The 22,500-nt window shown below is 41.6% G+C and overlaps 1 pseudogene; it reads left to right on the forward strand.

The window, feature by feature from the left end:
• The first annotated feature begins 12,938 nt into the window (after positions 1–12,938).
• On the forward strand, positions 12,939–13,507 carry LOC125316287 (annotated as a pseudogene).
• Positions 13,508–22,500: the final 8,993 nt, after the last annotated feature.

Genomic DNA, 22,500 nt, shown 5'->3' on the forward strand with positions numbered 1-22,500 from the left:
GAAGATAAGACATACATCAACAAGATGTCTTCCAAATTCTTCCTCAGTAGACGGATCCTATACAAAAGATCTTTCCATTCGATCTTCTTGAGGTGCGTAAATGCCAAACAAGCGAATCTCATTATGAAAGAGATCCATGAAGGAGAATGCAAACCGCACATGAATGGTCACATCCTCACCAAGAAGATCATGAGACTCGGATATTCTTGGATGACTATCGAGTCGGATTACAATCAACATGTTAGGTCTTGTCATCGGTGCCGGGTGTATGGCGACAAGATAAATGCGCCGCCAAATGAAGCGCATCGGATGTCGGAACCATGGCCATTCTCTATGTGGAGGATTGACATGATTGGTCCCATCAACCCAAAGGCCTCTAATGGGCGTCGTTTTATTCTAGTGGCCATTGATTACTTCACCAAGTGGATTAAAGCCAACTCATATGCCAATGTCACTGCAAATAGTGTGACTAAATTCATCAAGTGAGATATCATTTCTAGATATGGAGTTCCGCGAGCAATCATTACAGACAATGGCTCCAACCCGAACAACAAGGTAGTCAATCACTTATTGGAACAATTTAAGATACGACATCTTAATTCTTCACCTTACCGCCCACAAATGAATGGAGTCGTGGAAGCGGCAAATAAGAACATTAAGAAGATATTGGCCAAGACCGCCGAGAAGTATCGAGATTGGCACGAAAGATTGCTATATGCTCTCATGGCCTATCGAACTTCGATTCATACTTCAATCAGGGCAACTCCCTACTCATTGGTATATGGCATGGAAGCAATCCCGCCAATAGAAGTTGAAATTCCCTCTTTAAGGATCCTTTCTCAAGTCAAACTTTCGGAAGAGGAGTGGGACCGACGAGAGGCATGGCGATTAAACCTGATTGATGAAAAGCAACTAAAGACTATTTGCCATGGCCAAAGCTATCAGAAGAAGGTGGCCGGAGCTTTTAACAAAAAGGTCAAGCCCAGAAATTTTGAAATAGAAATGCTAGTTGTGAGAAAGATACTCCCAAATGCTCAACACTCGGGAGGCAAATTCACACCAAACTATGAAGGCCCCTACGTAATCCATAAAGTTTTATTCGGGGGAGCCCTTATTCTTGTAAACATGGACGGAGAAGAGTTGACAAGTTCGGTAAATGCAGATGCTGTGAAGAAGTACTATCCCTGAAATAAAATCAAGCTTCGAAGTAATTGATGAGCAAATCTGAGTCACATAAAACCTTGCATTTGCATGTCACCTGCATACCTGCATTCACATATATTTGTATTTTGCAGGAAGGCCCCGAGTCATGAAGAATCACGTAAAGCAATGGATCAAGAAGGGAATCAATTTTGATTGGAAATTTTGAATGTCTTTGATTGATTGATTTCTTTTGTTTATCCAGGAAACAGAGGCCAACATTTGAAGGAGACAGGTTTAGGTTTCTCTGCCTTTACGAAAGATACTCATCTTTATTAAAAGATGTTATCATGTTTGACACTATTGAAAAAATTTTGATTTGCGAAGCCGCAAGGCCTTTTAAAGAAACATCCCTTCTAAATTTCACAAACACCTTTTGAATTTATCTTTTGTGATAAAAGTTTCCTTGAAGGGTGAATTTTGACGAAAACGCCTTGAGATCATACAAAAGGGCATGTTTTGAAAGCTTTTCAAAAGGATGATCCTTCGGATGAAAGGAGGCAAGCCTTATCCTCAAACACATCTACGATACACTTAAGAGATGAGTGAAGGTGATAGAGGGAAAAAAGCATAATCTTAAGATGTATGGATCATTCGCGGTGATGACATTGATTAAAATGACGAAAGGCATTTCCATTTCAAATTTTCCATACACACATATATCCCTTGATAACCATTCTGAACCAAAAAGAGAGAAATTTTTCTGGATAAAAACACATCAAGAACCACCCCGCATTGGGGCATATTTGGAGGTTCGTTGGTTGGTTCCTTGGAGAAAAAGATCAAGGTAAGACTTTATTGTGCTAACCTGCATCAATCTTTTTCCGATAGCTTCGGGTGATTTTTGGCGGAGGCTTGGAACACCTTCAAGTGAAGAAAACTACTTCATTTCTATATCCCCAGATACTTTATCCTTTGATGAGCCAATTTGAGCCTTATGATCTTTATTTCTAAACCATTGTTGGTGATCACCTCCCTATGCCGGGGCAAAACAAAGGAATTACCAGCCATAAGTCAAAATATAAATCGAAGGAATTTTCAATTCTGGTTTCGAAAAGAGCCGATCAATGCGAAAGATGACAAGAGACAAAAAGGCTAGAACAAGTAAAGTGCCTGGTAAAAGCAAAGGCCAAAGCCTATTTAAAAGCATCCCGTAAAGGGACAAAGTCAGAAAATCACAATGAAAAGAGGCAAATCCTCAAAATCAGCAGAAGAAAGATGTTCATGAATCTTCCTCAAAGCAAAAGATTGCTGGTAAAAATATCAAGGTGATCACCCACGTTTACCCCTCTTTTGAAAATATGGTCTTTCTCAAAAGCCCACCTTAAACCAAGGTACAACCTTTCCCCAAAACTTTTCTGATCTAGAGATGTCTCAAGCTAATGCGAGAGATCACACAGGAAGCTCTTGCTTAAAGAGGTAAGTACAATCCTGTCTTATCATATCTTCGGGGTTCTTGACTTGAAGACCCAAAGAAGTTATCCTTGATGAATATTCCTTTCTTAACCCCAAGATGAATATCCTTTGATAAACCTTTAACCTGGCCTGAATTACGGTCCCTTTTAAATGTCTTTTCTGATCAATCGGATTGTATGCATCTCGAATGATCCCGAAACCGTAAGGTTAGGTTTTACGTGAGCGGATTCGAGTTTTGAGAAAAGCTTTCCCAAATGGTGAGAAGCCCTCTTGGATGAAGGAAATCCTTTTGAAAAATTTTTAAGGCAATCTTTTTGAAAGATACTCGGATCGTGATATTCAAAATTCATCCCTAGTGGAGATTTGAACATGTGTTTAGACACGCTTTCTTCACAAATACAAATTGAAAACCTTTTAATTGGGATTCCTAAGTTTTTCTTAACCTAGGACCACCTTTTCTTCGTCATAATCCATGGGCTTCAACCCATTGGATTGCTTTGAAAGCAGCTCTAACGACGTTTGATTGAATTTCCGCAAGTTTTCTGGTATCCCCAAATCCTCGGAATCACTACGCTTGTGAAGATCTAACTAATTCGAATTTATGCGGGTCTTATGGTGTCCCCAAGTCCTCGGATATTCTCCTCTCTTTTAAAATCTGCAAATTCGGGTTTGAGCTTCTATAGATACTCTAGTAATCCTAGGTCCTCAGATGGTACCCTCCTCTCCTTTTAAAATCTGGAAAATCGAGTTTGAACTTCTGTAGGTTCTCTAGTAATTCTAGGTCCTCGGATGACACCCTCATCCTCTTTTAAATCTGAAAAATAGGGTTTGAGCTTACGTAGGTTCACTAGTAACCTTAGGTCCTCAAATGGCACCCTTCTCCCTTTTAAATCTGAAGTTTAGTTCAAGTTTCCAAAGGATTCCTAGTAATCATAGGTTCTTGGAACAATACCCTTATTACCGCTTTTGTTGATTCTAGAAGGAAAACATTAGGGTACCTCCTTTCAATAGGTGAATTCATTTCTACGGGATAGCCAACCCCATTTTAATAGGTGAATTTCTTCCTACGGGATAGTCAATTTCCTTTCAATAGGTGAATTCTTTTCTACAAGATAGTCAACTCCCTTTTAATAGGTGAATTCCTTCATACGGGATAGCCAATTTCCTTTCAATAGGTGAATTCCTTCCTACGGGATAGCCAATCTCCTTTTAAATGGTGAATTCCTTCCTACGGGATAGTCAATCTCCTTTTAAATGGTGAATTCCTTCCTCCAGGATGGCCAATCTCCTTTTAAATGGTGAATTCCTTCCTACGGGATAGCCAATTTTCTTTTTAATAGGTGAACTCCTTCCTACGGGATAGCCAATCTCCTTTTAAATGGTGAATTCCTTCCTACAGAATAGCCAATCTCCTTTTAAATGGTGAAATCCTTCATACATGATAGCCAATCTCCTTTTAAATGGTGAATTCATTCCTACATGATAGCCAATTTCCTTCCTTTTTGGATCTTTACGGGTAAATCCCTTATTACAGGGTAAACCTTCCTTTTAACCTTCAAAACACTACGAAATGACACTTAACATCGGACGGACGTTGATCTTTAAAGGTACCTCACAAAGTGCTCAAAGGTAATCTCGTGAACTCGTCCTATCAACCTCCGACCAACGATCTCTAGACCGTTGATAGGTAAGCTTCGGGTAAATTTCTCTCTTCATTTCTCTCTCACATAAGGGATGAACCGAAGTGACTTCCCCATAGAATTTTTAACTTCAACGGTAAAGGTAAGATGATTGAATGTCGAGACTCGTTTTTCTTAAACTTTTCCCCGGTAGAGTCGATTGAAGATCCAGGTGTCACCTTGTCTTTAGAAGCAACCTCTAACCGACATTACTTTCAAAGAGGGACAGCAGTTGACACCAAATTTTTGACCAAGTATTTTCTTAGTTTTATTTCACAAAAATTCACAAAAATTCATAAAAATTCATAAAAATTCATTAAAAAAAATAATGAAAAATCAAGTTTGGTAGCCTTGGCCAAGCATAAGGAACCATTTTTGAACGAAAAAGTAATTTTTCATATTTTTTGCATTTTTTTAATATTTTCGAAAAATATAAAAATATGAGAAAATTCACAAAAAATACTTCCCAAGGCCACAAAAATATAGAAAAATGTTCCATATTTTTATTTTAATTCCCTCTTCATATTGACCTTAAGAAAAATTAAAAATTGAACTCAATTCTAGGTGTTTCTTCACAATACCAAGGATTGAATTCACCTAAAAAATGCAATTTGAGTCTTTTTATTTGCAATTTTTGCACATCTTGAGTCGAAACATTCAATTTCAATCCTCTGCAACTTCGATTTGATCAATTTCACCCTCAATTGCACGAATTACATGAATTGGGTAAAATTTCCCAAAATCTTTGCAATTTAGTCCCTTAAATTTTCAATTTTTTAAATTACTTTTAATCAAGGGACTTTCATGGCAAAATTGGACTACCCCCTAAGGTTTTCATATGCTCTGAATCGATTGGCGGGGATAATTTGATCCAATTTGGTCATTTGGGCGTCCAATTGAGCTTTTCCCCAATTTGCAATTTTAGAAAAATTTGGGGTTTTTGTAGAAATTGAATTTAACTTTTGGGAAAAATTACATTTCCAGATAGTATTTGAGCTCTTGAATTCAATTTTGAGGATTAATTGCAAAAATTCCCCATAAATTTTGATCAATTTTAGAAATTACACGTCTGAACCGGTTCAGACCCGCCCGATCGCCGGTTGGACCGGTCCGAAACAGTGTCGTCTTCCTCACGAGAACGCGCCATTCTGCAGATTTGAAGATCGAAATTCAACGACCAAATTGGACGATCAATTGATGATAATTGGGTGAATATGGGGAGGCGTTTTGTTCATCGGAGCGGGCCGCGTCGATTGACACCAACGGTACAACCAATGGCCGCCGGAGGTGGTCGGAATCGGCGATCAAAGCTACGGTGGCACGAGAAAGTCAACTTTCACAAAATTGACCAAATTCATGCCCAATTCACGATCATCGGAGCGCTTGACGGCTTGAACGGAATTCCCCATCGTTGCTGTCGCCGTTTAGACCTCTTCGCACGCGTGGGCACGTGCGAAGTAAGTCGGCGAAGGCTCGCCCGTACACGCCAAATTTTGAAAAGTTGATATAAAAGGAGCGAGAAGCTTCGCGAATCGGAGAGGCTCATTTGTGCTCGCAATGCATTCAGAGAGCTAGAGAGAGAGAGAGAGAGAGAGAGAGAGAGAGAGAGAGAGAGAGAGGGAGGAGAGAGAGCTCGTTCTCCCGCCCGTGTGGTCGAGAATTTGAGGTCGAGCCGTGAGTTGTTCGTCGGCTCAATCCGAGCAAATCGAGGCCCGCAATCAAGTCCAGGAGCTTCGCATCAACTCCGGGAAGCGATCGCACCAGCTCAATCAGCCGGCAACCTTCAAAATAGGTGAGTCGACCTCTCAAGCTCAACTCTGCACGTTCATGGCATCGCAATGGCATAGGAACGATTGTTGCAATTATTGTGTGCGTTTTGATCCTTGAACGTCGCCGACCACCTCTGCATCCTCGTTTTGCTTCGATTTTGCATAAAAACCTCCAATCGAGTCTGCGAACTTCAACCTCCATTGCCGGTCTCTGTCAAAGCTTGTCTAGGAAATCCTAGACCAAACCAGGTCAATCGGACCTGCGGGTAAGGTTTCTAAACTTCATTTGAGTGATTCTTGTGATTGAATTGATGTATTGCGTTCTGGATTGAGAGATTGAGTTCTGCGATCTCAAGCCTTTGTGTGATTCTGAGATATGTTAACCTAGAGGTCGAGATGAGTCGATCGGAGTTGGTTTCGCGAGTTTTGGCCGAGGTCTCACCGTTAGATCGTCGCCGGAGGCCCTCGACTGTCCGTTTGGTCGTCGTCGCGAGGTAGAATACGAAGGCGACATGGCGGCCAGCGAGTCAACAGGTTTGAGGTGTCGCATTGTGATTGGTCCAACTCGAGTCCCGCCGGCTCGGTCGTTAACACGAGTAATATGAGTCGGCCTTGATCCGCCGGTCGTGATAATTAGATGAGTTTGATTCTAGGCCGTTGGATTGAATTTTTGTATTTTCTAATAATTCATTTATTAGTTAGAAAATAAAGAAAATCAAAAACGGTGTCGTTTCGCATAAGTGGTGTGCGGCGTCGTTTAGGGTATATGCACGATGCGTTGTCGTTTTGTAGTTTAGGCGAGTCAACGGTCGAGATCTAGTTCGGGTTTAATCGTGGCCGTTCGTTCTTGAGCGATGCGGCGTCGTTTCATGCGCGGGGCAAAGTTGATTTAGTGTAGCGAGGCACACGTGAGCGCGAGTGAGTCGACTAGTGAGATCGTTTCTAGGATTGATCCTGACCGTCCATTTATTTTACGTATTTTCTAATATTAGGAAATTAGTTTTAAAAAATCAAAAAATATTAGGTAAATAGGAAACGGTGCCGTTTTAGGTCGAGCGGGTTGCGAGCCGGGTCAGGATCGGGTTGACCGGGTGTTGACCAGGTTGACCGGGTTCGAAAAATTAATAAAAAATTCATAAAAATTCATAAAATTTTTCTAAAAATCCAAAAAAAAAATCACTAAAAATCATAAAAATTTCCAGATTTTCCCAAAAAATTTCTAAAAAATGTTTAGGTCGATTCGGGATTCTTATAGTCTAGATCGAGAAATTTTGAAGTTTCGAGGGTCAATTTACATCGATCCGGAAAATTACCGATTTTTCGAAAAATTCAAAAAAATTCAAAAAAATAAAAAAAATTCCAAAAAATTCTAGAAAATCACAAAAAATGGGAGATGGCCACATTCAAGCGGCCTAATCCTATTTTGTGATTTTTGGGTCCCGAACCTTCAAAATGACCATTTTATCCTTATGGGCCTTTGGCCCCAAAAATTTCCCGAATGATCCCCGAACTCGAGTGGGCTTTTCTGCGGGCCGATAGGGCCATATTAGAAGTACCACGTCTTGATTGATTGATTGATTTGATTGTGATTATCAATGATTGTGTATTTAAATTTCCTGATTGTGATTGGTAGGATAGAAATCCCCATCTGCATGATACCCTAGGTTGTTAGAACCTACCTCGTCCTAAATTTCATCTACATGAATTCTTAGGTTAGAAAAACACTCAACTTTGGTAACCGAAAGGGCGTCGATGTAAATCTTGGCGTAACCAAGTCCCCGAACCCACCTCTCTAGTTCTCATAGAATCGAACGGTTTCTCCCGACCGCTCAATAGGGTTTCCGATCATACCCTCCAAAAATTGATCGGTGGCGACTCCATATGCATGTACACTATGCACATGTCACCCAACCACACTTAGGCCGATCCTGATATCCAAAAATTTTCCTCACGTCGCGATTCGAGTAATGGGTCTCGGGAGGGACCCGCACGCCAAGATCCACCGCTAACCCGGGTCGGAGCGCGGCTCGTTAACCCCTCGCTCGCCTCAACGATACCCCAAATCGATCGAAGAAGAAACGGATCACGACACTTGGCTGGGGACAAGCAAAAATATCTTGCATGCAACTGTCGTTTGTCACACAAACTTCCTCCCCACTCTTTTTCCCTAGCTCTATATATAGGCGTGCATGAAGGCTAAGAAGGGGCATTTGCTCTTCTCATCTTCTTCCTCACACTACCTCTCAACGACCAGCGGTTGGAGAGGTGAATTACGGCTGTTTCGGCGGTGGCAGGGGGTGGAAGGACTCGACAAACGACGGCACTTTACAAACTCTAAAGGCAAGAAAATCTTCCAATTGATTCGTGTAGTCTTAATGTGCATAAATTAGTAGGGTTTGATTCAAGATTAGGTCTGTCCAACCTACAATCAGAAATGGCGATAGCGTATAAGGTAGTTATGTTCGGTGTGGCTAGGAGATCGACATTAGGAAATGCGAGAAGTAGGCTTGCATAAGGACGCATGATTAAGAGGGAAAGAAGTGGTAGGGTAATATATGCTACGGGGAAAACCATGGGCAAAGGAATCCTAATGTTGGGCAAGTTGTTTTGAAATTTCATTTGCAAATGAAAGAGGTAAGAACATACTAGATTCGGACCAGGTTTTGTATTACCGAAATGCTTTAGGGAAGGAAGTGACTTTCAATGCCTAATAAACCCACGGATTGAGTTGGAATTCGTAGAACAAATAGGGAAGCTTCATGGGGTTGGCTATTTTTTAAAAAAAATGGCCATAACCGATAGACGTGGAGACCTGGGACGCTACAGCTCTTTTTGGTATCAGAGCTTAGGTTTACATGGAGTGATAAGGTGCGCTCGTTTTAGAAGTGTTAGGATACGAGAGTAATGGTAAATTTTAATGCATGCATTTGTTGTGATGGCGAAAAAAAAGAGTAACCATTAGGTTACTCTCAAGATCCAATGACGCTTGCTACTTATGTAACGACTAACCCAATTGACTATGACTGGGCATGGATCAATGTGCAGAGAACTAAAAATTTACAATGGTAAGGACCGAAGGGTCATCAACTGGCGGAGCGAGGAACGCGAGAGCGGACAATCGGATTGATGAAGTCCTGCAAGCCTTGGCCAATTTGGGTGCAATAATAGGGGCTCAAATGCAGCAACCACAAGCTGGTACAAATGCTGGAGGAGGCGAACGCCGTTTACAAGGATTGATCGAGCAACGGTGGAATACAAATAAGGAAGTGGTATTTTCGAATGGTACTGAAGTAACTTGGGAAGCCTTTATTAATGCCTTTTATGGGCAATACTTCTCTAATTGCGCCAAGGATAAGAAGATAACTGAGTTCATGAGCTTAATTCAAGGTGACAAGACTATGATTCAATATGAAGCGAAATTTTCTGAGCTATCTAGGTTTGCACCTCAATTGATAGATACTCGGGAGCGTAGGTGTAAGAGGTTCGGAATGGCCTCAAGATTGAAATTCAAAAATAGTTAACACATTTAAGAATTAGGGATTACTCCGAACTCTATAAGCGAGCCAATTAGTAGAGCAAGTGCTCGTGAAGGAAAAGAACGAAGCTGAACAGAGGGTGGGATCGAATTGCCAGACCTCACGGGATAATGTAAGGCGTGATAACAAGAGGCCCAAACAGTTCGACAGATCGTTTAATACCTTTAATAAAAGACGTAACTTTGGGAACTATCGAGGAATTAGAAGTGGTCGGACATCGGGCTAAGCTTCATATCAAAATGGAATTTGCCGTCGATGTGGGAGGGCACATGGTAATGCGCCATGTACGATATAGAGAGAATGTTTTAGCTGCGGACAAACGGGACATTTGATGAGGGATTGTCCACAAAGACGGCAACAACCTCAACGTGCTCCACCAACCCAACAACTTCAAGGCAATGGGATAAGATATTTCGGAACTCGACAAAGGCCCCCGGCTCGAGGCAGAATTCAAACCCCGACGCAGGAAGAAGTGGAGACTTCCAAGACTACCATTACAAGTATGGTCCTTCTATGGGATAAGGATGCCTATACGTTAGTTGATATCGGAGCAACTCATTCTTTTATATCTACGAAGTTTGTTGGATTATGTGGATTAGAGCCTGAGTTGCTTGAAGTACCACTTAGTGTGTCTACGCCTTTGAAAGATTGTATAAGAACAACTTTGGTATGCAAGGATTGTAAGATTGCTATAAGTGGACAAATTCGGAAGATCAACTTGGTGGTTATAGACCTATCCGACTTTGATGTAATCGTAGGGATGGATTGGTTGCGCAAGCTGCGGGCCAATGTAGATTGTTTCATGGGAAAGATTCAGTTTAATCCACCCGATGGGAATATATTTGAATTCTTAGGAAGTTGATCGGGAACATCGATACCCCTCATTTCTGCTATGGAAGTTTATAAACTCCTTAAGAATGGGTGTTCAGGCTATTTGGCATGTGTTCGGGATCTATCTAAGAAAGAATCTAAGATGAAAGAAATTCCGATAGTCCAAGACTTTTTGGACGTCTTTCCCGAAGAGCTACCAGGACTACCACCAAAGCGGGAAGTTAAGTTTACAATTGAGTTAACCCCAGGAACCGAGCCAATTTCTAAAGCCCCATATAGGATGGCATTAGCGGAGCTCAAGGAATTAAAGGTACAATTGCAGGAATTATTAGACAAGGGTTTCATTAGGCCGAGTACATCACCATGGGGTGCGCCGGTGTTATTTGTCAAGAAAAAGGATGGATCTTTTCACCTTTGTATTGACTATCGGCAATGAATCGAGTAATCTGTAAAGAATCGATAGCCTTTGCCAAGGATCGATGACTTGTTCGACCAATTGCAAGGAGCATCGGTCTTCTCAAAGATTGATTTGAGATCGAGCTACCATCGGTTGGGAGTTAAGGAAGAAGATATCCCTAAGACGGCCTTTCGAACTAGGTATGGTCACTACGAATTCGTGGTCATGCCATTTGGTTTAACAAACGCTCCAGTGGCTTTCATGGATTTAATTAATAGGGTATTCAAAACTTATCTGGATCAGTTCATAATAGTATTTATTGATGATATCCTAGTGTACTCAAAGGGGTCTAAGGAACATGAAGAACACACGAGAATGGCATTGCAAACGCTGAGAGAAAATAAGTTATATGCCAAATTCAGTAAATGCGAGTTTTGCCTAGATCAAGTTATATTTCTTGGCCATACGATTACCGGAGAAGGAATATCTGTAGATCAAACAAAAATTGAAGCCGTGGTAAAGTGGCCATGACCAACGACTATCACTAAAATTTGAAGCTTTCTTGGTCTAGTGGATACTATCGAAGGTTTGTAGAAGGATTTTCTCGTATCGCCGATCCACCGACCCAACTGACGCGAAAGGGAGTTAAGTTTGAATGGACAGAGAAATGCGATCAAAGTTTTCAAGAGCTTAAGAAAAAGCTAACTACTGCTCCGGTGCTAACAATACCATTAGGATCGGGAGGATTTATAGTGTATAGCGATGCGTCACACAAAGGTTTGGGATGCGTTTTAATACAACACGGGAAGGTGGTTGCATATGCCTCGAGACAATTAAGACCCTATGAATTGAATTACCCAACGCATGATTTGGAATTAGCGGCTGTTATTTTCGCCCTGAAAATATGGAGGCACTATTTATACGGAGAAAAATTCCAAATTTATACGGATCATAAGAGCTTAAAATATCTGTTCTCAAAAAAGGAGCTAAACATGAGGCAACGACGATGGATGGACCTATTAAAAGATTACAACTACGAGATTTTATATCACCTTGGCAAGGCAAACAAAGTAGCCGATGCTCTTAGCAGGAAATCTACATTGTATGTGGCAAAAATGATGAGCAAGGAATGGGAAATGCTAAATGAATTCTCGAACTCGGAGTTTAAGGTTGAAGTCGAGAAACTCGTAGGTGTCCTTGCTACACTACGGATTGAACCCAAACTGATACAACAAATTAAGAAATTACAATAGGTGGACCCCAAAATTTCTAAGGCTCAAAGGGAGATTATTGAAGGCAAGAGGCCAAGGCTGGATTTTTCCGTGTCTGAAGATGGAATTGTTAGGTTTCGAAGACGTCTTTGCATTCCCAAAGATGAAAATCTGAGAAAGGAAATCCTAACAGAGGCGCATCAAAGAAATTATAGTATTCACCCTGAAAGCACAAAATGTATCGAAACATTCGACAGCACTATTGGTGGAGCGGAATGAAGAGAAACATTGCCGAGTACATCTCTAAATGTTTAACATGCCAGCAAGTGAAAGCGGAACACCTTAAGCCAACGGGAATGTTGAAACCGTTGGAGATTCCTGAATGGAAATGGGAGCATATCACTATGGATTTCATACAAGGGTTGTCGAGGACTTCGAAAGATCATGACTCGGTTTAGGTTATAGTTGATCGTTTAACTAAATCTGCTCACTTCTTAGCAGTCAGGACTAATTATTCCTTGGAGAAATTGGCGGATTTCTATGCTCAGCATATACTAAGATTGCATGGAGTTCTTGTGAGTATCACCTCGGATAGAGACCCATGGTTTACGGCAAGATTTTGGAAGAGTCTTCAAGATGCTTTAGGAACTAAACTTTAGTTCAATACGGCTTTTCATCCTCAAACGAACCAGCAGACAAAAAGAGTAATACAAATTCTGGAGGATATGTTACGAGCGTGTATACTGGATTTCAAAGGTAATTGGGATGAGAAGTTACACTTGGCAGAATTTCCTTATAACAACGGCTATCGGCAAAGCATCGACATGGCGACGTTCGAAGCATTGTATGGGCGAAAATGTAGAACACCTATTTGCTGGGATGAAGTAGGAGAATGAAAAATGATAAGACCAGAGCTTGTGCAAATCACGATAGAGGTGATACAAGTAGTACAAGATAAACTTAAAGCTACCCAAAGTCGTCAAAAAAGTTACGCTAATAAACGTCGAAGACATCTTGAGTTCGCAGTAGGCGACCATGTATTTTTAAAAGTCTCGCCAATAAGAGGCATATCAAGATTTGGAAAGAAAGGGAAATTGAGTCCCAAGTATGTTGGACCTTTTGAGATCTTGGAAAGGATAGGAGATAGGCATATCGAATAGCCCTACCACCTAAGTTATCCAACATACACGATGTATTCCATGTATCCATGTTAAGGAAGTATCAACCCGATCCGGATCACGTATTAGACTATGAGACTATAGAGGTGGACGAGAAAGTCAAATACGTGGAGCAGCCTGTACGAATCCTAGATCATAAGGAACAAGTCTTGAGGAATAGGGTCATTCCGTTCGTTAAGGTATTATGGCAGCATCACGATATAGAGGAGGCAACTTGGGAACTAGAAGAGTCAATGAAACAACGATGCCCTCATTTGTTTAAAAACACAAGTCAATCCTTTGACTCTTGACTAAACATGCTGCATTTTCACTGAAATGTTTTCTTCTTCATTACGTTGGTTCAAGTACAAAATTACATCGAGATCTACTGGTTTACTTCCATAGTTGATTCGGCATTGCAATAACTCCTTTTTAGCTCTCATGAGAAATTACTACTAGGGGATGAATCAAGAACTGCTCTATAAGTGGACATGTCAATTACCGTTAATACACCAACGAGCTCATCTGCAAAGAAGAGATTTTTCGATGTACCACCTATCACAGAATCTAACTTAAATTTCGAGGAAGAAATTTTATTAGGTGGGAGGAAACTGTAACGTCCCATTTCTAGTAGCTCTTAAATAGTCAAGGGAGATCGAGATAGGTTTGGAAATATATATGCTAAGGGAACCAACATCATTGGCGTGAACTTGAGGAGGAGGAACTTGTATGCTTTGAGGAGATGGTACATTAAAGTTGGACGAGACAAATAGGGATTTTCATGACAAGCACGGCTAAGACTCTTAGGGACGTATATGGTAAGGTGATTACATGAGATAAGAGTTTAATAGGCCACTATTGAATAAACCGAGTAGTCATGGCTTATTCCGCAAGGATGAATGTTGGTAAAATTTATTCTCAACTACTAATGAAGTCTTAGCCGACATAGGTGGTGAACAAGGGCCGAATGAGACTAAAATGAGTTCGATCGGGTACTACGGTGCACGGCTACTGAGACCATCTCCCCATCATCTGCGTGGCACGCCTAATTAAATGGGCAATTGAAAGGGGTAAGAGGCAACATTGGAGAAAGAGTGAGTGGAGGGGCAATCATTAGCCCCAAAAGTGGACAAGTGGCGCAAGGAAGAAAGGTTAAGAGTGTTTAAACGTGAGATTGATAACACTTGGGTGGGGACAAGCAAAAATATCTTGCATGCAGCTGCTATTTATCACACAAACTTCCTCCCCACTCTTTTTCCCTAGCTCTATATATAGGCGTGCATGAAGGCTGAGAAGGGGCGTTTGCTCTTCTCATCTTCTTCCTCAAACTACCTCTCGACGACCAGCATTTGGAGAGGTGTATTGCGGCTATTCCGATGGTAGCGAGGGGTGGAAGGACTCGGCAAACAATGGCACTTTACGAACTCTAAAGGCAAGAAAATCTTCCAATTGATTCATGTAGTCTTAATGTGCGTAAATTAGTAGGGTTTGATTCAAGATTAGGTCTGTCCAACCTACAATCAGAAATGGCAATAGCGTATACGATAGTTATGTTCGGTGTGGCTAGGAGATTAACATTAGGAAATGCGAGAAGTAGGCTCGCATAAGGACGCATGATTAAGAAGGAAAGAAGTGGTAGGGTAATCTATGCTACGGGGAAAACCATGGGTGAAGGAATCCTGATGTTGGGTGAGTTGTTTTGAAATTTCATTGCAAATGAAGGAGGCAAGAACATACCGGATTCGAACCAGGTTGTGTATTATCGAAATGCTTTAGGGAAGCAAGTGACTTTCAATGCCTAATAAACCCACGGATTGAGTTGGAATTCGTAGAACAAATAGGGAAGCTTCATGGGGTTGGCTGTTTTAACAAAAAGAAAAGAAAAGGGAATCCTGTGATTCGAAAGAGAGAGAGAGAGAGAGAGAGAGAGCCTATTCTACTACATTACGTTTGGTGTACAAGTAAAGCCCAACAATCACACTTCCGAATAAGTGTTTCCACAAATTTATGTTATTTTGTGAGTTATATTTAATCCAGGATCTGTTATGCGTGTTAATGGGCTGGTTGACAATTAAGTTGAGTTGTCAAGAGAGTGGTATCTAAAGATTAATTAGTGTTCGGGATGAAATCTTTGCCTTACAATTCAGAATAGACTAATGTGCCTCTTAGGTAGCATGATTCATATAAAGGAAAGTGTCATCTTTATAGTTCCATGTTCTAAGTCCAGTATTGTGGTGCATGTAATGCGACGACACGATATATTGAGTATGTTGCATGCTACACGTTTGATGAGTTGTTTCGCTAGTGCATTTTCCATCGTGACATAGCATGACATGTTTGGTGAGTATACTACTATGTTGGAAGTGAACCTTGAGTACCCCGAATTGGGTGTAGGAAAATGCTATACGAATATCCGAGGAGCCTTGGAGTAAAGGATAGCATGTGGAGCCTCGGAGTAGAGGATGGTTAATGGAGAGTCGCAAATGATGGATCAACCACGGGTTGATGGAGAATAGTGCATTCAACGAAGATACCTCAAACATGCATCGTCCACATATTGTTTCATGCATGTACATATACATGTTGGTTTGTACGTAAAGTTGCTCTATGTTATATGAACTGATTATTGTTGTTCAATTAAGACTTATAATCAGAAATTGTATTAATCTATCCGATTTAGCTCATTTCGATCTTGAAGGCATTATATTTGCAATTCAAGACATATAATAAGGATAGCTCAAGTTAGGGATGATTTGATTGGACGTTTTTCTTGCTAAGCTTTATGCTAACCCACGTTGCTCCTTTAATTTTTCCGGATTAACATGAATAGCAGCCGCTCCTGTTATGCGTTATGGGGTTCCAATTGATTATGAAACCGAATGTCGTGATCTAATTCACCTAGATGTTCCGCATATGGGGTTAGTCATGCATATATCTACCTTGAGAGTAGATAAGGGAGTCCCTCATGGTGTTATTCAATATCATTGGTATGCGTATTATATTAGAGTAGGGGAGCAACTCGTAGGTCTTTTCCCGAGCAAGTTTTCGACGCACCTATGGAGCCGATTGCACCTGCCTCCGTTCAGCCCATTCCACCTCCAGAACCGATTGAAGAAGACGAGCCGAGCGAGGAGGAGGAGCTTATGCCCGACCCGCTCGAAGATCGAAGACGAGACGCTTGACCCGCTGACTTTTTGGATGATAGGCGACTTTTGATGTAGATAGATATTGGGAGTAGACACCTTAACCCTCCCGGATTCGCCACCAAATCTAAGAGACTAGCGAACAAGCTTGATTATTTATGTGCATGTAGGATCCTTTTGTGTAAATGTCCTAAGTATTGCTAGTCTTTGATCATGGTTTATGGTATGGAGGTGGTTGTTTTATTTTGAATGTTCAGTTATGGTCAACTTGTTGTTCACGTGAGCATGGTCTTTGATTTATGGTATCCGAAAGTAGTTCTCAAAAAAAAAAAAAAATGGCGATAACCGATAAACGTGGCGACCTGGGACGCCACATCGCGCACCACGGTTATGTCTTCTAACTTCGGTTCCTCCATTGTTGGATCAACCACAGTAGCCAAGTACGCTTGGCATCCTTCGTCCAAAAGTTTTGTCACTTCTAGTGACGAGATCAAGGGAATTGAGGTTCCTCCTCGACTCTCTACAAACTCGAATTTAAGGCGATCGGTCGAATGGAACCTAATCACCCTACTTCCACAATTCATAACAGCCCCTTGCCTACCCAACCAATCCATCCCGATTATAACATTAAAGTCGTACATGGTCAATATAGCCAAATCTATCCTTCCCTCACTCCCACCAATGATTATCTTACAATCCGAACATCCTTGCAAACGAATACCTTATCCTTTAAAGGGGTGGTAACATGCAATACTACACCCAATGATTCCAATTTCATACCGGCCAATTCAGCAAATTGTGTGGACACAAACGAATGCGATGCTCCGGGGTCAAATAATGGATACGCAGCATGCTCGCAAAAAGTAACCGTCACTGTAACCACACCGGGTGCATTCTTCGCCTCCTTGTGCGCCACAGCATATACTCTTCCCCGAGCTAGCAGCCTCTTCATGTTGTTCTGTGTGACGGCTCTCATTTGAGGTCGCGGTGCTTGGAACTAAGGTCCCGGAGCTTGACTTGGGCAGCTCCTCATCCGATGACCCAGCTGGCCACACTTAAAGCACGTGCACGTCCTGCTCGGGTAAGGTCTATTCTCGTGCCTCCTTCCACATTGGTGACTGTTCCAGTTGGTTTGATGAATCGGCTTCCCAATATTCTTTCTAGCCGGAGGAACGAAGCGTCGATTGTTCACCATCGGCCTCTTGTAGAACTAGCGATTGTCTCTTGCGGGGACAAACTGCGATCCAAAAGTGGCTGCTCTTTCTTTCATGTCTCTCTCAATCATCCGGCCCCATTCATATAGTTCGTCGTAGTTCCTCAAATTCAGTAGTATTAACTAAGCGTAGATTTCCGGTTTCAATCTATTCCGGAACCTCTGCGCCCTATCCAAGGGATTCTCAACCATCCTTGGAGCATACTTCGACAGTCTCGAAAACTCTGCTTCATATTGGTCGATCATCGAGTGGTTCCGACACAGCTGTTGAACTCCACCAATTTCTGCTCCTGTGCAATCTTAGAGAAGTACTCTCCATGGAATACTTTAGAGAAGGTAGTCCAATTTGGTATTGTGCCTTTAGGGAAAACTCTTCCCTTGGTGGCCTTCCACCAATTATTGGCATTACTTTCCAGTGGTACACGACCAAGGTTACCTTTTCAACCTCCGTGCACCCTAGCACCTCAAAGGCTTTCTCGAGTCCTTCTATCCAACGAGGGGCAACCTTAGGTCCCTCTTACCATCAAACTTAGCTGGTTTAAGCTTCAAGAACTGCTCTACCAGGTGACTCATTAGGCGATTCTCGTTTCCATTGTTACCATGATTACCCCCATTGCCATTTCCATTTCCATTATCCACATTTGTGGCAACAACAGCAGCCTCAACGGCTTGGCCAATAGTGGCAGCTCGTTCATGAGCCTACCTACCCATCGGATTTCCAATTTCCTCTAGTACCTCAAGACCCCATTAACTCTTGAGTTTTCCATTACTTATGGCCTCGAGCTAGAGGCTCCTCTAGTACTCCTATTCCTGTTGCTCATCCTCGCTAGACTCACTACACCTAACCCATATAATTCCATTCAAGAATTAGAGACCTAAGTCATTTACTCAAGCCTAGCAATTATAAGCTACTACCATAGAAGCATTTGCATTCAAAGCAATCGGTTCTCAACAAACAAATAGGAGTACTACATCTAAGGTTTCACATTCATACCTCAAGTCCATACGCATCTACAACTTAGTATGATTACCACAGCAAACCACTCAACGGATAGTCATCAGCCGGACATCACTAATTGCCAAGTACAAAGCTTAGTTACCCTTAATCACTCAAGATGATACCAAACAAGTGTGCCAATCACAAGCATCAATTCATATGTCATACGTATCGTGCCTAACTCTAGCAAATCCCTAGGTCTCCCTATATAGTCATCTTAAAGTCATCTCTCCTTATTACTCTAGGTCTCAATCAACTTGGATCGAATCGACCTTGCTCTAATACCACTTCAACGGGAATGTCATGCCCCAAACCCTTCGGGCTCACCAACATCCCGCCACGGTCATTCTCTTTCGATTATTCCCAAGATCCAACAACGTACATCTTAACGCGATATGATATGCACAAACGAAAGCATAAACAAAACTCTAAACAAATTGAAAGAAGATGACTTAAAGAAAGTAACATAACATAACACAACACATAGTATTTTACAACATGAGGGATAAAGCAAAAAGGACCTTGAGGGTTCAACGAAGATGATACAAGCCAAAAGGATACTACTACCTAAACCCAAAGGAATATTAAAAGCTAGGTGTTACAGCTACACCTAAAGGTCGGGACTCACTATCACCAGATAATTCTTCGTCATCAAGGGGACGTTCACCTGCGAAACATCTGGTTCGGGGTTCCATGGGGTCTTCTACTTCCTCTTACTCTTCGAGATTGGATTTAGCGTCTAGTAGGATATCCCACTTATCTTCCATCTCAAGTTCCAACTTAGAAGGTTCTCCGGGTTCAGCCTTAGCATCAACATCGGAGGGTTCCACGACTACATTTCCTTCCTTGGGGTTAAGCGAGTTCTGAGGCTGGACTTTAGGCCCGACGACCGGGTCGAATACTTCACAGTCCGAAGGATTAGCATTAAACCACCCGGGGATGATACTAGTGGATATCTCAAAAGTCCTAAGCAATCCAAACTTTGTATCACCGTCTTTATAAAACTAGGCTTCATAGGAGTGGGGCTTCCGGAAGTCGTCCCCTTCGTCTACCCAAGCTGTGCTTCCCTTCCTAATGTAGGCCTTACCCTCACCCATCGGTTTTAGTCGACTATAAACCCCACATCAATACGCCTCGGGATAATCATATGCACATTAAAACAATCCATTCCAAATGGCCAATCAAACACATAAACATTCTCATTCACGGCTGAACTCTCCATACTCATCTCAATTTAGCCAAATTCATCATACAAGGTCACTCATGTCCGAAACATGCAAGGATCATCTTGCAATTCAAGCACTTGGTCCATAATTCCTTACAAGACCAATTATACATCGAAGGGGTCCAACATGCATGTTCCTCAATTTTCAAAATCACATCAAGTATCAAGACCATACATGCTCAACTATAGGTCGATTCCAATCAATTGGAACTGCATTTGAACCACAAATTACATTTCGGTTCTATGACCCCACTCAAATGCTAATTCACACAAACTCATCCACGGTACCCTCATTACCCCTACTCAACCGAACACATGTACCTCCCAACAATCTTGGTTTCAACTACAAAAATTCTCAATCAATCAAGCAAGTAGGTAGCCAACAAGTCAATCTCGGGTTTAGGACAAAACTCAATAAAACAACCCACTAATCATGCCAATCTCATCCACACTTGGTCTATTAGTAACCTCAAGTCCTAATATGATTTTAGAGTTAACTCACCACTTAAAACATACTTTCCAAGCCTTCGGAACAATAGCAAACTCTAGTGACCTAGATCTGGAACTTAGGGCGGCTGTTTCGGTTTCAAGCAAATACAACCGTTTAGCCTCTAATCCATCATTAACTAAACTTTAATCAACATACCAAGGTTCCACAAGACTTAAACTAAGCTTAGAGGGTCACCTACCTCAAGAATGGATAAGGATTAGCCTTCAAATCTACTTATTAGCCTAGAAAATCGGTGATGCAAGGGGCAATTTCCAGCGGCTTCGTGGGGTATCTCGAGTCGGTGGTTCACGGAGGGTTGAGGGTGAGGTGGTGGTGACGTGGAGTGGTGGTTCACAGTGGCTCACGGCCTAGGCAAGCCGACGGGACGGTGGCGTAGGGAGGACAAGCGGCCGGCGAGCTTTCAAGTGGAAGAGAAAATCAAGAGGGAGAGTTAAGAGGGAGAGAGCTTCAGCTGAAAAATGAGAAGTGTAAGGGAGAGAAAGAAGCCTCACCATCTTATATCAAGGTCTAAGAATTCAAATTTGTGAGTGTGGTGGTTCATGGGGTGAGATAAAGTGTGTGAGAGAGGGAATAGTGGTCAAATAGTGTAGTTAGTCTTTGGGGTTTTATGTTTGTGTCATAGGATGGTCATAGGTTATCATTCTTGTCCCCAATCATATCAATCTCATTCAAGACCACTTTGCCCTCATAATTTTGGTCACATGATGTATAAACCAAAGACAATCTTGGCCTTGCTAATTCTAGAGGAATTGAACATTTACCGGTATATAATGGTAACTTCCCACTTACGGTCCCGATTTTCATTTTTTTCCAACCTTTCGTGACCAATCCACAATATAATTAACACTAACGAGGCAACATCCAAATTTCCATAGTCGGAATTCTTGAATTCTCGATGTTCAAGTTGGAAGTCTATTTCATGGTCAAAATCGCTCAATCTCAATTTCATGTATCTCAAACTAACGGGCGGCTTTTAGGAGTTATGCGTATCGATCCGTGATTAATGTCACGTTTAAGAGTTATTCGAGCCATGGTGACTTTGATTGTCATGTAATTGCGAGAATCAATCACTAGTCTTGAATTCCCGATGCTCAAGTTGGAAGTCTATTTCATGGTCAAAATCGCTCAATCTCAGTTTTAGTGTATCTCAAATAACGGGCGCTTTTAGGAGTTTGGGTATCGACCGTGATTAATGTCACGTTTAAGAGTTTTCGGTGGTGCTTTGGTTATTATTGGATCAATCACTATCGAAGGACGCAATCGTTAGGCAATTGGCTTAGGTTAATTTGCAAACCATACAATAGTCAAACGGAGTCACTCGCAAACCCATTGTATAACACTAGCAAATCGTTCTAAGACCAATCTTAGATCTGCATCTAATGGTTTAAAACTTCTCCTCGACAATCCTTATGGTCAAAATACCAGTCCATGGTCGAGTTCTTTAATCCTTGTACTTAAACCCTAGTTAGCCTTTCCCTTTTTGGTTAGTTATCTCAAGAGCGATCAAGTTTGAGTAAGATTTAACTGAAATACATCAAATGACATTTTATTCATTCATAGACCTCAAAAGGGTCGAAATTCATAATGTCACACTGTGTGTGCATTGGAATTTAATGTAAAGATATAAATTGGCTAGTTGTCTAGCGTGCTCGTGTGGTCACATGATGGTTATCGTCACTCGGGGGATACTAGAGGACAATACCTAATATGTACGTTTCGGAGGTACTAGGGAATTATATGGCTTATCAATTGCACGATAGTCCATCCGGAGGAGACCAGGACAAGTATACGGTTGATCGGATGCCGATTGCGGCAAGTTACGGGCCAATGCCCCTCATAGGAATACGTGATATCCTAGGCCCGGGGGATACTAGGGGGATTATCGGTTGCCGTTACTAAAGGAATAGAATGATGTCCGGTCCCGCCAAAAAAGCATGGTTTTGCTAAGATCATAAACGATCACTAATAATTGGAACACTCATGGTGCATTGTGCATACGAATTGTAATGAGTGTTTTGGTTGTGTACCTTGCTTGTATGCAAGCGATTGCATGTTATAAATGAACTGTTAAATGTGTGGACCAAGACGGGGTAAGCTTGCATGTGTTTGATGGTTGACTATTAGTTTGGGATTTGACCCTATAATAGGCAAAGCGTTGCAAGGATCGCACGTTATTGATTTGACATCGACATTGTCTTGCATGTATAGGTTGCTT

The sequence above is a fragment of the Rhodamnia argentea genome, chromosome 8 (assembly GCF_020921035.1).
Source record: "Rhodamnia argentea isolate NSW1041297 chromosome 8, ASM2092103v1, whole genome shotgun sequence".
NCBI lineage: Eukaryota > Viridiplantae > Streptophyta > Magnoliopsida > Myrtales > Myrtaceae > Rhodamnia > Rhodamnia argentea.